Source organism: Hibiscus syriacus, unplaced genomic scaffold (genome assembly GCF_006381635.1).
Source record: "Hibiscus syriacus cultivar Baekdansim isolate YM2019G1 unplaced genomic scaffold, ASM638163v2 tig00017446_pilon, whole genome shotgun sequence".
NCBI classification, from domain to species: domain Eukaryota; kingdom Viridiplantae; phylum Streptophyta; class Magnoliopsida; order Malvales; family Malvaceae; genus Hibiscus; species Hibiscus syriacus.
Window position 1 is genome coordinate 753,796 of NW_024062407.1, and position 15,375 is coordinate 769,170.

Here is a 15,375-nt window from a genome sequence, read left to right on the forward strand (position 1 = left end):
ATATATATATATAACTACATCTATAGCTATAATGATAATAACTTATTCAATACTATGTGAGGCATAAGTTATTATTACATATTATAGTATACATGTTTATCATATACACATTAATATAGTTCATGTACTTAGCTTATTTTCTATGTTTTGAGTGTAGGTACATTCGGCCACAACTTGGGATCTATTTTGTAGCTAAATGGTGAAAGCAACAACAAGGAAACTTACTTGGGGATGTTTAGGAGAGCATAAAGAATATTTGTTGAAAAGTTGTATGGAGACCATTGAACTCATATCTATATTGAGCTGAAGATTTGAGCTACAAGATGACTTCAATTCAGGTAGGGAACTACACCATCATCATCACCACTTAGGTCACTTCAAATATGTCCTAAGTTAAATTTTGTGAAATAGTACCTTTTCGTGAATAGTTACCATTCCAAGAGGTACCTATCCACAAAGAGCTTCCATATTGTTCATCATGTTACAACTCACCTATGGCTAGCTCACCTCTAGCTCATTCACCCTAGAACTAGCTTAAACATGAAATGTTACTTTCAAACAATTGTGACCTTTCATGAATGTTGCTGCCCATGAAGATGCCCTTTCATCAAGGTGCATGTTGGTGAAGAAATTACATACATTGGAGGCCTAAATCATGAAGAGAAATGAGACAAGCACCATGCTTATTCGGCTACCATCCACATGCCTTGCACATGAAGACTTTGGTGCCAAGATAGACAAACACATCATCATTCAGCCAAGGGAGATAACTTTGGCACCAAGATGAACCAACATGTCACCATTCGACCAAGGGAGATGTATCTTCATCCTAGTCGAACCATTATGACTCCTTTCAAGAGATAGTTCAACTATCACCATGCCAAGGGACTCTTCCTTTCTTTTAAAGCATTATGTATTTTCAATTAAAGTTATGTACTTAGCCTAAACATTAGGTGACTATTCGGCCAAGCATATTTCTATAGTTGTGAGTTAAATGATAGGGTTTGGCTGAATAGTCACCTAATGTTTAAGCAAGTACTGATGTGACTTTTGAATTATAAGCTTGGGCTGCAAATAAGATAAGAAAGAAATAAGATTAATATGGGAATAATAAATGGAATAATAAGATAAATAATGAAATGAAATAGTAGGGATAGAGATGGCTGCGGAAATGATGGTCTTGATGGATGAAGTTGATAGTGTTGATGTTGAAATGGAGATGGTGGTGTTGTTGTATCTCAAACACGCCAAAGATGAAATAATGTTAAGGAGCACAATCTCGGTCTTCACAAACTTGTTTGAGGGGTAGTGATAGTGTCTTCAACCCACTAGATATTAATCTAGGAATTTTAGAATCAGGATGGAAGGAATGACGCCACAAGTATAGGAATTATACTTGTTTAATCGATAAAGTTCACAAAGAACTTTGAATAGAAATTAACTCACAAGAGTATTTTTTATATATGAGATGAGATGATTACAAATAAAGGCCTATTTATAGTTTTCAAAGGGTTTAGCCCGAAAAGATATTTGATGGATCGGATAAGGTTGAAACCCCTTTAAAAATACATGATTTTTGATGAAAATACATGATTTAAATGAAGATACATGCTCTTGGCCGAATGGGTTTGTGTTGGTTCATCCCTAAGGATGTTTTGAATGCATTTGGAAGTTATTTGGGCGCCAAAATGAAGAGGAAAGAGTCTTTGGCCGAATAGGAAGCATCCCTTGGTATTTTGGCGCCAATTTGATGTCACATGGAGTGCACATGCTTGAATGATGCACATGGTAGCCTACTTGAATGCACATGGGTCTTCTTACAAGGCTTTGGTGAGGTTGCAACCATAGGATGATGTCTTGAAGTCCATGAAATGAATATAGGTAGCAACTAGGCGTGACTTAGCTCCCAACGTGCATCTAGGTGTCATGGTCTTCAATGGGCAGTAACTTGTCATGAAAGGTCACATTTATGGAAGGTTACCTTTTATCATTTGAGCTACTTTCCATATGTTTGAGCTGAAGATAAGCAGGCCATAGATGAATTACATGAAGATGAGTCATAGGACAGCTCCTTGTGAAAAGGCACCTCTTGGAATGGCAACTATTCGCAAAAAGGTACGAATCCACAAAAATTGACATAGGCCATATTTGAAGTACTCTATGTGGTGGTGATGATGGTGTAACTCTCCAGCTGAAATGAAACCTCTAGCTAGCTCAAGTTAGCTATGAGCTCGGGGGTCAACTGATAACTTTTCACTATTTGTTCTTCTTGATCTCTCGAGTCATCCTATGTAAATTTTCCTAGCTCCTTATCCTTAGTTAAGCTTAAATTTAGCTCCCATCATGTGGTCGAATATGCACCTACCAAAGAAAGCATAATATAAGCTAAGTATTTAAAGTAAATAACTTATAATATAAAGATGTGGACTATATGTTATAATAATAACTCATGCATCATATAATTGTGAATATTATTATTATAACTATAGATTATATGCTTGAATATCAAACAATGATGCAAACCATATGACATAATGAATGAATGCTCATGTTTTGATAATTCAAGTAGAGTCTAATATGCAAATGTATGCTCATAATAATACATAGTGCATAAATGAGCAAATTTAAGATAAAGGTAGAACTCCCTTAGATTGAACTTGATGGATCTTCAATAATGTGAGTATGTCATGAAGAAAGTTAGTGCTAGACAGGATCACATCATTCTCCCCGTCTTTTAGGCGATTTGTCCTCAAATCAAAAGGTGAATGCTCCTTAGTGTTTTTCCATTCAAACGTTGTTGATTTGTCTTCAAAATATATCCATTCAGTAGCAACTTGTTCAAGACATTCCCTTTCGAAAAGATCTATGAGAGGATCTTTGTGAAAAGTTATAAAACTTGAATAAGTACCTTGAACCTCCTTGTCCTGAAAAGAAAGAAGACTTTCATAAGTAAGGGAATTATTAACCATTGTTAGGTTGAAAGTATACTCCCTGTTCACATCTTTTGGATGACCAAGAGTGGTGTCTTTTGAATCACAAGAGATGTTTCTTTGAACATTCATAAATTTTGGCATTCTAAAAGACACATTCTTTGGTCCTCCAAGGATCATGTCCTGTGATTGAAAAGTCACAACCTTAGGTTCTTGAAGAGTCATGTCCTTTAAGCCTTTATTAATCATGCCTCTTGGCTCTTTCCCTTGACAAGTTGTGCATTTTAGATTGTCTTGCAAATCAAAGAAAATTTTTATAATTTCATGGTTAGAATAATTATCCTTGATCTTTTATCTCGTCCATAAGCATTCTCGAATGACCTTGTCATCAAAAATTGATAAGATAATACCATAGACATGAATAGATTTGTTGAAAAATAAATCAAAACATGTAAATGAAAAACTATTGACAAGATGGAAGGAATTATCAAACCAAGGTGGATGTTTAATGGGAGTTGGTTGTTGAATTATTTCTTGGATGTGCAATGCACTTGGAATGTATACGAACACAACTCTTGGAACTTCAAGTGATGCTTCTCTTGGAAATTCAAATGGCATAACCTTTGAAATATCAAGAGATGTGTTTTGTGAATCACCAAAACTCATGGCTATTGGTTCTTGAAAAGTCACATCTTTTGTTTTTTCAAAAGTCATGATTTTTGAATCATCTCCTTGAAAAGATATATCTCTTGAATTATCCTACAAAACAAAAGAAAGAATAGGAGAAGAAGTAAGGTTAGATAAAAATTGTTCTTCACTCTCCTCTTTTCCTCCAAATTCATTCTTTTCAACTCCAACGGTTTCTGCATCCACTATCCGTTCATCATTTTCAACTCCAACATTTTGTTTAACTTCAAAATGTTTTTGTTCATTTGAATTTTTCTCCAATCATTCTTCAGTTGCATTGTCTTTAAGTTGTTCTTTCATTACTTCAATGTTCTTCTTCAAGGTGTTTTATCTTCATTTACTCGGTTTGGTGAAAGTGGAGTCAAGATGATTTTTCTTTCATTGTGATAGAAAGATTATCGATTTGTGAATCCATCATGGACAGCACACTTTTCAAATTGCCATGGCCTCCCCAAGAAGAGTAAATGACTCTTATTCATAGGCACCACATCACATAGAATCTCATCTTTGTAACTTCCAAGTGAGAATCGCACAAGTACTTGTTTAGTGACCCTCAACTCTTCCTCGTTGTTCAACCATTACAATTCATATGAGCTGGAATGTTTAATCATTGTAAGCCCCAATTTGTTCACCATGTATGTACTTGCAATATTTGTACAACTTCCTCCGTCAATAGCTACAAGACACACTTTACCATTTACATGGCAACGAGTGTGAAATGTGTTTGTTCTTTGTTGTTCGTTCTCCAATGTTTGGAATGATGAAAGATCATAAGACATTGTTAGTAGATAGAAAAAAAATTAAAACCTTACCAGCACGCTCTCAAAGCCTTACAATCTTCACTCCAAAGAAAATTAAGAGAACACTCCACTCAACACTCGTGTTTACTCTCGAGAATATATATTGGCTTTTAACAATTCCCCTTCTGATCTCACTCTCTCAATAGCCTTTTTCCACTCAATTTCTCTTGTTAAGTCCTTTGAGGAACTTACTCAAGATTAGAACAAGTTAATTCTTTCCTTGTGTGCGTCGGCTGCAAATAGGTTAGGGTAGAAAGGAATAGAAAAAAAATAGAAAGGTAGAAGAAAGGAATTAAGGTATTTAAAAGAAAGAAATGGTTGAAGATAAGGAAAATGAAATGATAGAAAAGGAAGAGGTGACTTACAATTCAAGAAACAACACTTGCTGCAACCTTGCTCAAGAAACAATAAGGTTATCTTCTCTTAGTGTAGTTTGGCCTCTTTGATGTACTTGCAGTGGTAGAGCACTTTCCCTTGGCTTACTTTCTCTTTTTTGAATTTATTTTTCTTTTCTTTTCTTTTCTTCTTTTCTGATTTTTTTCTTCTTCTTCTTTTTTCGTTTTCTTTCTTTTTGCACTCCAATTTTGTTGAATGAGTATTTTTCTCTTTTGCTTTACACGCCGATGAAATTTTTTTTGTCAATCCAACTATGCTCTAATGCCACTTGATGTAGGCTGATCTACACGCTTTGGGAGAAGAGAGTAGATAGCCTTATTGTGTCCCGATCTAGGATTTATAAGTACTGATGTCCTTCAATTATAAGCTTGGGCTGCAAATAAGATAAGAAAGAAATAAGATTAATAAGGGAATAATAAATGGAATAATAAGATAAATAATGAAATGAAATAGTAGGGATAGAGATGGTTGCGGAAATGATGGTCTTGATGGATGAAGTTGATAGTGTTGATGTTAAAATGTAGATGGTGGTGGTGTTGTATCTCAAACACACCAAAGATGAAATAATGCTAAGGAGCACAATCACGGCCTTCACAAACTTGTTTGAGGGGTGGTGATAGTGTCTTCAACCCACTAGATATTAATCTAGGAATTTTGGAATCAGGATGGAAGGAATGATGCCACAAGTATAGGAATTATACTTGTTTAATCGATAAAGTTTACAAAGAACTTTGAAGAGAAATTAACTCACAAAAGTAATTTTTAAATATGAGATGAGATGAATACAAATGAAGGCAATAACCTATTTATAGTTTTCAAAGGGTTTAGGCCGAAAAGATACTTTATGGTTCGGCCAAAGTTGAAACCTCTTTGAAAATACATGATGTTTTATGAAAATACATGATTTAAATGAAGATACATGCTCTTGGCCGAATGGGTATGTGTTGGTTCGGCCCTAAGGATGATTTGAATGCATTTGGAAGTTATCTGGGCTCCAAAATGAAGAATAAAGAATCTTTGGCCGAATAGAAAGCATCCCATGGTGTTTTGGCGCTAATTTGATGTCACATGGAGTGTACATGCTTGAATGATGCACATGGAAGCCTACTTGAACGCACATGGGTCTTCCTGCAAGGCTTTGGTGAGGTTACAACCATGGGATGATGTCTTGAAGTCTATAGAATGAAGATAGGTAGCAACTAGGCGTGACTTAGCTCCCAATGTGCATCTAGGTGTCATGGTCTTCAATAGGCAGTAACTTGTCATGAAAGGTCACATTTATGGAAGGTAACCTTTCATCATTTGAGCAATTTTCCATGTGTTTGAGCAGAAGATGAGCAGGCCATAGATGAATTACATGAAGATGAGTCATAGGACAACTCCTTGTGAAAAGGCACCTCTTGGAATGATAACTATTCGCGAAAAGGTACTAATCCACAAAAATTGACATAGACCATATTTGAAGTACTCTATTTGGCGGTGATGATGGTGCAACTCTCCAACTAAAATGAAACCTCTAGCTAGCACAAAAGTCCAGCTCAAGTTAGCTATGAGCTCGGGGGTCAGCTGACAACTTTTCACCATTTGTTCTTCATGATCTCCCGAGTCATCCTATATAAATTTTCCTAGCTCCTTATGCTTGGTTAAGCTCAAATTTAGCTCCCATCTTGTGGCCGAATATGCACCTACAAAAGAAAGCATAATATAAGATAAGTATTTAAAGTAAATAACTTGTAATATAAAGATGTGGACTATAGGTTATAATAATAACTCATGCATCATATGATAATGAATATTATTATTATAACTATAGATTATATGCTTGAATATCAATCAATGATGCAAACCATATGACATAATGAATAAATGCTCATGTTTTGATAATTCAAGTAGAGTCTAATATGCAAATGTATGCTCATAATAATACATAGTGCATAAATGAGTAAATTTAAGATAAAGTAAGGTAGAACTCCCTTAGATTGAACTTGATGGATTTTCAATGATGTGAGTATGTCATGAACAAAGTTAGTGCTAGACAAGATCACATCACAAATTGTCTTTTTCTTATCAATCTCTCTTGTTGGCTCCTTTTGAGAACTAACTCAAGATTATAGCAAGCAATCACAATCCTTGTGCATCGGTTGGAAAGAAAAGAAATTGAAGGAATAAAAAAATGGTTTAAAGAGAAGAGAATGGTAATAATGAAATGGTTTAGGAAAAAATAAAAACAAGGAAGGAATAGGTGACTTACAACCCAATAACTACACTTACTGCACCCTTTTACGAGACACTATAAGGTTATCTTCCTTGGTGTAGATATGTCTTCATTTGTTATCTTGAATTGTAATGAATTTTCCTTTGCTTTGACTTTCTCATTTTTTTTGCTGGAATTTTTCTTTTCATTTTACACTTCTTTGTTTGATGTAGGAGCTTTGATTTCTTTTAATTCTTATTTTCTTTTGTTTTTGTTTGCTACATGCCAATGGCAGTCTTTGTGTCAATCCAACTATGCTCTGATACCACTTGATGTAAAGCGAATCTACACCCTTCAAGTGAACTGAATTGACAATCTTATTGTGTACCTGATCTAGGAATGACAAAAGTGATGCCCTTGTATTATAATATTGGTTGCAACAAAGAAAGATGAACAAGTGATTAGTAAAGAAAATAAACAATTGGAAAATAAATAAATGATGTAATGAAATAAAAGGAAGAAGAGAGTTGGCTGCAGAAATATGTTAATACAGTTCAACCTAGCCTCACTTAGATGGATGGTGAAGTCAAGGTTGTACCTTTGATTGTTTCGATCTAGGAAGGAAACAAGAATCCTTCACAAACAAGAAAGCTAAAAATAAAATGTTTAAATAGAAGTAATGAAATGGAAAAATAAATATGGCAGCAGAATATATATATAAGTTGGTGATATGTTTAAAGGAACTGATAAATTATGGTAATGGAAGTAGAATGAAGGTGACGGAGATGAAAATGAAAGGTAGTATCTCAAAGAAGATTAAAAGAAGAACCAATGTTAAATAACAAAGACCTAAACTTTATATTACTTCTTTAAGGGGTGGTAAACAAGGAACTTTCACCCACTATCTATAAATAGATAGGAACCAGAAGTATCAGTGATGTAAGGTATTTCTACCTTGTTGATTGATTGTGGATCTAGGAAGGAAGCAAAACAACCTATATAAGTGAATGGGTCAAATAAATGGTTTGGTGGTGATGTAAAGATGAAATGGTAGCAGAAGATTGTTGTTATGGAAATGGTTATGTTAATGAAATAATGGAATGGTTGTGAGGATAGTATCTTAAAGAAGACTCAAAGAAGAACCAATATTAAATAACAAAGACCCAGACTTTATATTGCTTCTTTAAGGGGTTGATACGATCCAAACTAGCTCCAACTTTCTCCACGACTTGATCACACCATGGATGTTATTCAAAGCTGTTCCTAATGGAGTTCTTCCTTACCCTATCTTATATTATATCATTCATAAATTCTATTCTATCATAAGCATGCATTCACATGTTAGTATAAATTATCATAATAATTCTATCCTACGCTTAGTTAATCACGTCTTTCATATCATTCAAATATATGTTATGATTATATATCATTTCTTAGGATAATATTATTACATGTTTATATCATTTATTATGAATACCATGTTATATGATATTCATGCATACAACATATATCCATATCTTTATATTATTTGATGTACAATGTTATTTCAAAGCATGATAAGTATGTTAGATTAGCCTTGTATCCATTTAAGCATGATTTATTACATTTAATAAATGGTAGCATACTTAACATTCATTTGATTAGCTCATATGCATTCATTTTAGCTTTTAGACCTTATACATTAGCTCACATATATTATATAATGATATACTTAGCTCATGTTATGCATTCAAAGCTCACAAGACCATGATCGTGCATGACAGTAAGGTAATTAGCTCATACAAGCTTAATACCATTGAATTACATTGTCTTCTTTGCACATATAGGTACATTAGAGCATGGAACACGTTGGGACAGCTTGGTGGAGTATTTGGACATCATATGCAGCTCACAAATAGCTCACAAATATCATGACAGCTCATGAAGACTTATGGAAAGCTCAACTCAGCTGAGATGTAGCTGAGCCTAGCTGGATGAACCATTTGAAGTCAAGTTGCTACAAGTGATGCCAAATGCAACTGAACATAGCTAAAGGAGATGCTAGGGAGCTTATGAAGGCACGACTAACATGCTTGCAACACATAATCCTTTACTTTTATAGCTAGCTCACTACTAGCTTGAATGGAGCTAAGTCACGCCTAGTTGCTGCCCACCTTCAACCCATGCATGAAACCACACTTCACATAGCCATGTGCACACCTTGTGACTTGCAAAGCCATGTGCCTAACATGTGCTTCCATTAGGTGTCAAATGAATAGCCCCCTCTCTATTCAGCCAAGGCATGAGCATGTGCTATGTGTGTACATCATTTATGCGCCAAGATGAAGGACCACCTATCAATTCGGCCAAGCATCATTTCCTCTCCAAATTTGGCGCCAACTTGAAAGGATACAAGTGATATTCGGCAAAGACACATGCTCCTCCATTCCAACCGAACCAACACTTATTTATTCATGTTATTTATGAATTAAATTATTTCTTTATAGGGAGACACAAGGGTTGGTCGAACCACTATGTACCTATTTCGCCAAGTCCCTTCAAAAACTATAAAGAGGCTTTTCAATTTCATTTGTACACATACCTTTTTATCAATTAAAGTGAGAAATTTCTCTTTGCTTGAGTCCTTGTGACTTTTATCGAATTATCAAGTAATTCATTACTTATGGCGTCAACCCCTTTCCCTTTGATACTTGTGGTTTCTATCTCCATATAGATAGTGGGTCCAAGTCCTTATTACCACCCCTTAAAGAAGCAATATAAAGTATGGGTTTTTGTTATTTAACATTGGTTCTTCATTGAGTCTTCTTTAAGATACTATACTCACACCCTTCCATTATTTCATCAACCTAACCATAGCCATAAAAACAATCTTCCGCTACCATTTCTCATATCATAAATAGCCTACCATTTGACCTTTACATCTACCACCAAACCATCTATTTGAGCCATTCACTTATGCATGTTGTTTTGCTTCCTTCCTAGATCCACAATCAATCAAAAAGGTAGGAGTACCTTACATCAGGGTTGGTAACAAGGAATTAGACCCACTATCTATATAGAGATAGAAACCACAAGTATCAAAGGGAAGAGGATTGACGCCACAAGTAATAAATTACTTGATAAATTGATAAAAGTCACAAGGACTTAAGCAAAGAGAATACTCTCACTTTAATTGATAAAAAAGATGTGTGTACAATTGAATAGGACTAGCCCATTTATAGTTTTTGAATGGACTTGGCCGAATTATACATGGTGGTTCGGCCAGTCCTTGTGTCTCTCTAAAATGACATAATTAATTAATAAAAATCATGAAAACATAGGTTCTGGTTAGGTTGGCATGGGGAGTGATACATGCACCACATGCCTTAAATCTAAGGATGATGAATTTACTATACCACTTTACCCTATCACACGAGGCCGGACCAAACTTCTTAAAGGCAAGCTTCAAATCGTAATTTAAGCATTCATCCGTAAGGGTCTAATAGCAGCAGATTTGCAACAACGTTTAGAAGGGGATCCATTTGTTATCCTGTCAATATGTCTTCTTAAGATACAACAGTCTTTCTCTTATCTTTCCAAAAGTTCTTGAATCGCATCAATCCGAGATCGGGAACTCAAGATATGTCCATTTTACTAAAGGCGGTGCATGGAGGAAATCCTATACGGGATTAATACGTGATTTTGTAAATATTACGAATTTTCAATATTTCTATTGATTATTTGTAATATAATTTAATATAGGATGATGAATTATCTTTTAGGATCAGACTTATTATTTTATTAGAAATTAAAAACAATATTTTTAGTTATTATTATTTTATTAGGAATTAGAGTTAAAACATGTTTAGTTTATTATTATTTTATTCTTTTGTTATTTTGGACCTTTAGGATTCAACCCCTATATAAAAAAAGGCTTCATTCAACTTTGTAAATCAGATTTATTTGATTAATAATACAATGAGAGTTCATTTTTGCAAGTGTTGATTGTCTTGTGCCTTCGAAGCTTCTTCTCCTGGAGTTCTTTCAAGTTCTTGTGAGGGAGATTAATCTTTACACTCCAATTTGCCTTTTCATTGTGACTAGGAGGGTTGGTTAGATCCATATTATTGTGTTTTCCTTTTCATTGTGACTAGGAGGGCTCGATAGGACATATATCCATCTATTTTTCATAAATCCATCCTCACCATTATCATCTTTATCGTTTACCTTAATAAGGGAGATCTTTTGATTTCTTGGTTATCATACAATATTTTAAATTTCCTTATCTTTTGTTTATCTTGTTCTAATCTTGTTTCTTTCCTTGTTTCCATCACTTAAAAGAAACTCTAAAAGACCCTAGTTGCTGCCACCACATTCCCTTATTCATCCCCCTTTATTCTTCATCGAGTCTAGAGCTTTCTAGGTTTGATTCTTCAACAAGAGCAACGTTCATTAACCCACCAGCGCTTCCCTATCAATTGGTATCAGATTTGGGCCGATTCTTGGAAAGAAGCAAACAATCTTGCTTGTTCTTGCACACAAAACCGTCAAGGTATCCCAACAGAGCAAGTTTAGAGAAGATCCATCGTTTCAGGTTCTTTTTATTTAATTTTAATTTAGATTCAAATATTTCTTGTTAGTTTGCTATTTTTTTCAAAACCAACACAAAACAAAACAAAAAAGGCAAAAAAGGCAAAAAAAAAAAACAAAAAAAGCCAAAATTTCAAAAAAAATTGTAAACAAAGGTATTTAGGTCTATTTTCTCCAGATATCATATTCATGCTAATATAAATCTCCAGTCCAAAATTCACCCAACTCGGTGTTCATTAGGGCCTTCAAATACGTCCTTCAAGTTTCATCGGCAGATTCGGTCTTGGATCTTGTCGAATTTCTTGAACATTATACAAGAGGAATTTCTTGGTGAATATTTCCATATTGAAACTTCATATATTGAATATCATTCACAAAAAAAAATAAGAATTGTTGGAGATCAAGAACTCCTTCAAACAAAGAGATCAAGAAAAAAGATTATTTGAGGACTCACCGTTCAACAGAGTCTACTAGATACTACTAAAGATATTTGGTTCTGAAATTTTACAGGTTTTTTCTTGACGCATCGAAAGACATACAAGAAATATTCCAAAATTTTCGGACACTGGTAACCCCCTCAAAAATGTTGCTCAAGTTGATCCAGCATTTTCCAGTAGGACTCAAGAGTTTGCATACTTCCTTCTTTGCATTCTCGTTCTCTTGGAGTCTAACCCTTGTTTGGCCTCTTAGAGCTTTTAGGTTTTTCTTATCGCCTTTTCTAGTAATCAAACTCTTATACGAACTGTGAAATACTACTTGGTAAATATGGGCGATAATAACAACTGGATCTACGAAACCAAAATCCAAGGCCAAACAATGCTGAACTTTTGGCCCCCAGGTGAAAACAACCACGTTTTCAAGCACCCGAACTCTTTGCTAAACCAAAGTTCACGTCCCATCTTTTAAAGGAGATTACAATCTGGACAAGTACATCGATTGGGAAGGAAAATGATGTATGGAACTTGTACCTCTTCAATTGATTGTGGATCTGGGAAGGAAGAAAAACAACCTGCACAAGTGAATGGCTTAAAAAGAGATGGTTAAGGGTTGTAGACGTAAGGGTGAATAGGTAGGTTATTTAATAAAATGAGAGATGGAAGCGGAAGATGGTTGATATGGCTATGGGTTATGGTTAATGAAACAAAGGGATGGTTGTGAGGATAGTATCTTAAAGAAGACTCAAAGAAGAACCAATGCTATAGAGAGCAAAGACCCAGACTTTATATTTCTTCTTTAAGGGGTGGTATGAAGGAATTTGACCCACTAGTTATAAGAACTAGGAACTAGAAGTATCAAGGGGAAAGGGGTTGACGCCACAAGTATTAAAATACTTGATAAGTCGATAAAAGTCATCAGGACTTAAGAAATAGAATAATCTCACTTATATTAATCAAAAAGGTCTGAATACAAATGATATGTGCTTTCCTATTTATAGGAATTGGAGAAGCATGGCCGAATGATTACAAGGGGATTCGGCCAGCCTTGTGTCTTCCTATAGAGTCATAATTTAATTACAAATGGAGATGATGGTTCAGTTTAAATGGAGGGTAACAACCCTTGGCCGAATAGCTATTGTGTCCCTTCATGTTGGCGCCAAATTGGATGGGAGATGATGCTTGGCCAAATAGGGAGAGGGCTCTTTTATCTTGGAGCCTAAATGATATCACACGCAAGGCACATGGGGGCTGGTCATATGGTACGCACATGGGTGCTCTAGGGAGCCTTGTGGTGAAGCCTTGTGCATGGGATGATGGTTGGTCATGTGCTCCATCTTGGGCGTGCATGTGTATCATTCAAGCTAGCTTGAGTGTGGGAGCTAGTTAGCAAGCATGGGGCTGTTTGTGAACAAGCTTCCTAGTCGAGTCCTTGTAAGCTCCATAACAACATGTTCAGCTATATTCAGCTACCATTGATATCACTTTTGGCAACTCAGCTCCAAATAGTCCAACTAGCTGAGTTTAGCTAGCCTTGAGCTCCTCCAGCTGAATTGAGCTTTCCTTATTGTTTACATGAGCTGCCATGTACTTTTTGAGCTGCATATGATGTCCAGATAATCTACCAAGCTACCTCAACGTGCATCACACTCCAATGTACCTACATGTGCTAGGGAACAAGGTAAGTTCATGACATTGAGCTTATATGAGCTAAATACCTTGCTATCATGTATGATTATGGTAATGTGAGCTATGTTTGAAGGTCATGAGCTAATTATATCATCTCATAATATGTGTAAGATCATGCATGAAGCTTAAGAGATAATATGAATGCATATGAACTAATGAAATGAATTATAAGTATACTGCCTTTATGTATATATGATAATCATGCTTAATATGATTATAAGACTATCCTAACATGCTTAATATATTAAATAACAATGTGCATGATGTTTTCATACTAAGTTATTCTTTAACTACATAACAAGTATTCTTATCATGAAATGTATTATATAAGCATATAGTATATAAACAATATAAAGTAGATTCAGTATAAAGATGTTCAAGAGTGCTCCCTTTGTAGGTGAAAACGTGCTTGCATCAGAAACGTTGATCTCATGTTCGCATACCATGACTGCCCCCAAACTGAACAAGTTCCCCTCATCACCTTGTAATTTGAAGGATATGCTCACACTTGGTGGATGCAAACAAGGAAAGAGATTGACAACTTCCAAATTCAACCAATCACTTCTTGGACCGAACTCAAACACGCCATGAGGAACCGATTCCTACCGACACATTATACACGAGAAGTTAAACAACAACTACACCGATTTCGACAATATAGAACTTCAGTTGAAGATTACTACAAGGAGATGTAGTCCTTACTCAATAGGGCTAACATAACCTAAGAGGAAGAGGACACCATGTCAAGATTCTTCATCGGCTTAAACTCAAACATCACTGATCTTATTGATCTCCATGGATACGAAAACCTTGAAGATACACTAAAGAAAACAATGACAATCGAAGCACAAATCCAAATGATATTCCGATTCAGAGAACATTACCAAGGTAATCATTCAAATCCTTCCTCATCTTCTACTCCATCTTCTCAAAAAAAGTCGAGAGATGACAAACTCGACAAGGAGAAACAACGATCATGAAAGAATGTGACACTTCCAGCCCCTAAAGACGACACCCAAGCAAGAGACATCATGTGTTTTAAATGCTTAGAAAAAGGCCATATCAGTCGTAATTGTCCAAACACGAGGACCTTAACCATACTAGGTGATGGATCTTACAATTATAACTCCGATGATGACACCCCTGACATTCCAACACATACCGAAGCCAAAGAAGATAGTGATGATTAAGGAAGCGATGAGTACAATGGTACAATCTTGGTGATCCGCCAAATGATGTCACATATTATGGCCGAAAGAACACTTACACAATTCCAATAAAAGGTAAACTGTTCCGACTTAACCCTATACCCCCCAAAGAGATTCTCATAGATCAATAACAAATTCTCAAGCAGATAAGGAACTTGAAACAAAAGGTAAAAGAGGTCACAATCGATAAAAACCAAACAAATGATGATGTAAGGCACTTGTGCCTCTTCAATTGATTGTGGATCTAGGAAGTAAGTAAAATAGCCTGCATAAGTGAATGGCTCAAAAAGAGATGGTTAAAGGTGGTAACGTATGGGTGATTAGGTATGATATTTAAATAATAAATGATAGAAGCAGAAGATGGTTGATATGGCTATGGTTATGGCGATGAAATAAAGGGATGGAAGTGTGGATAGTATCTTGAAGAAGTCTCAAAGAAGAACCAATGCTATAGAGAGAAAAGACCCA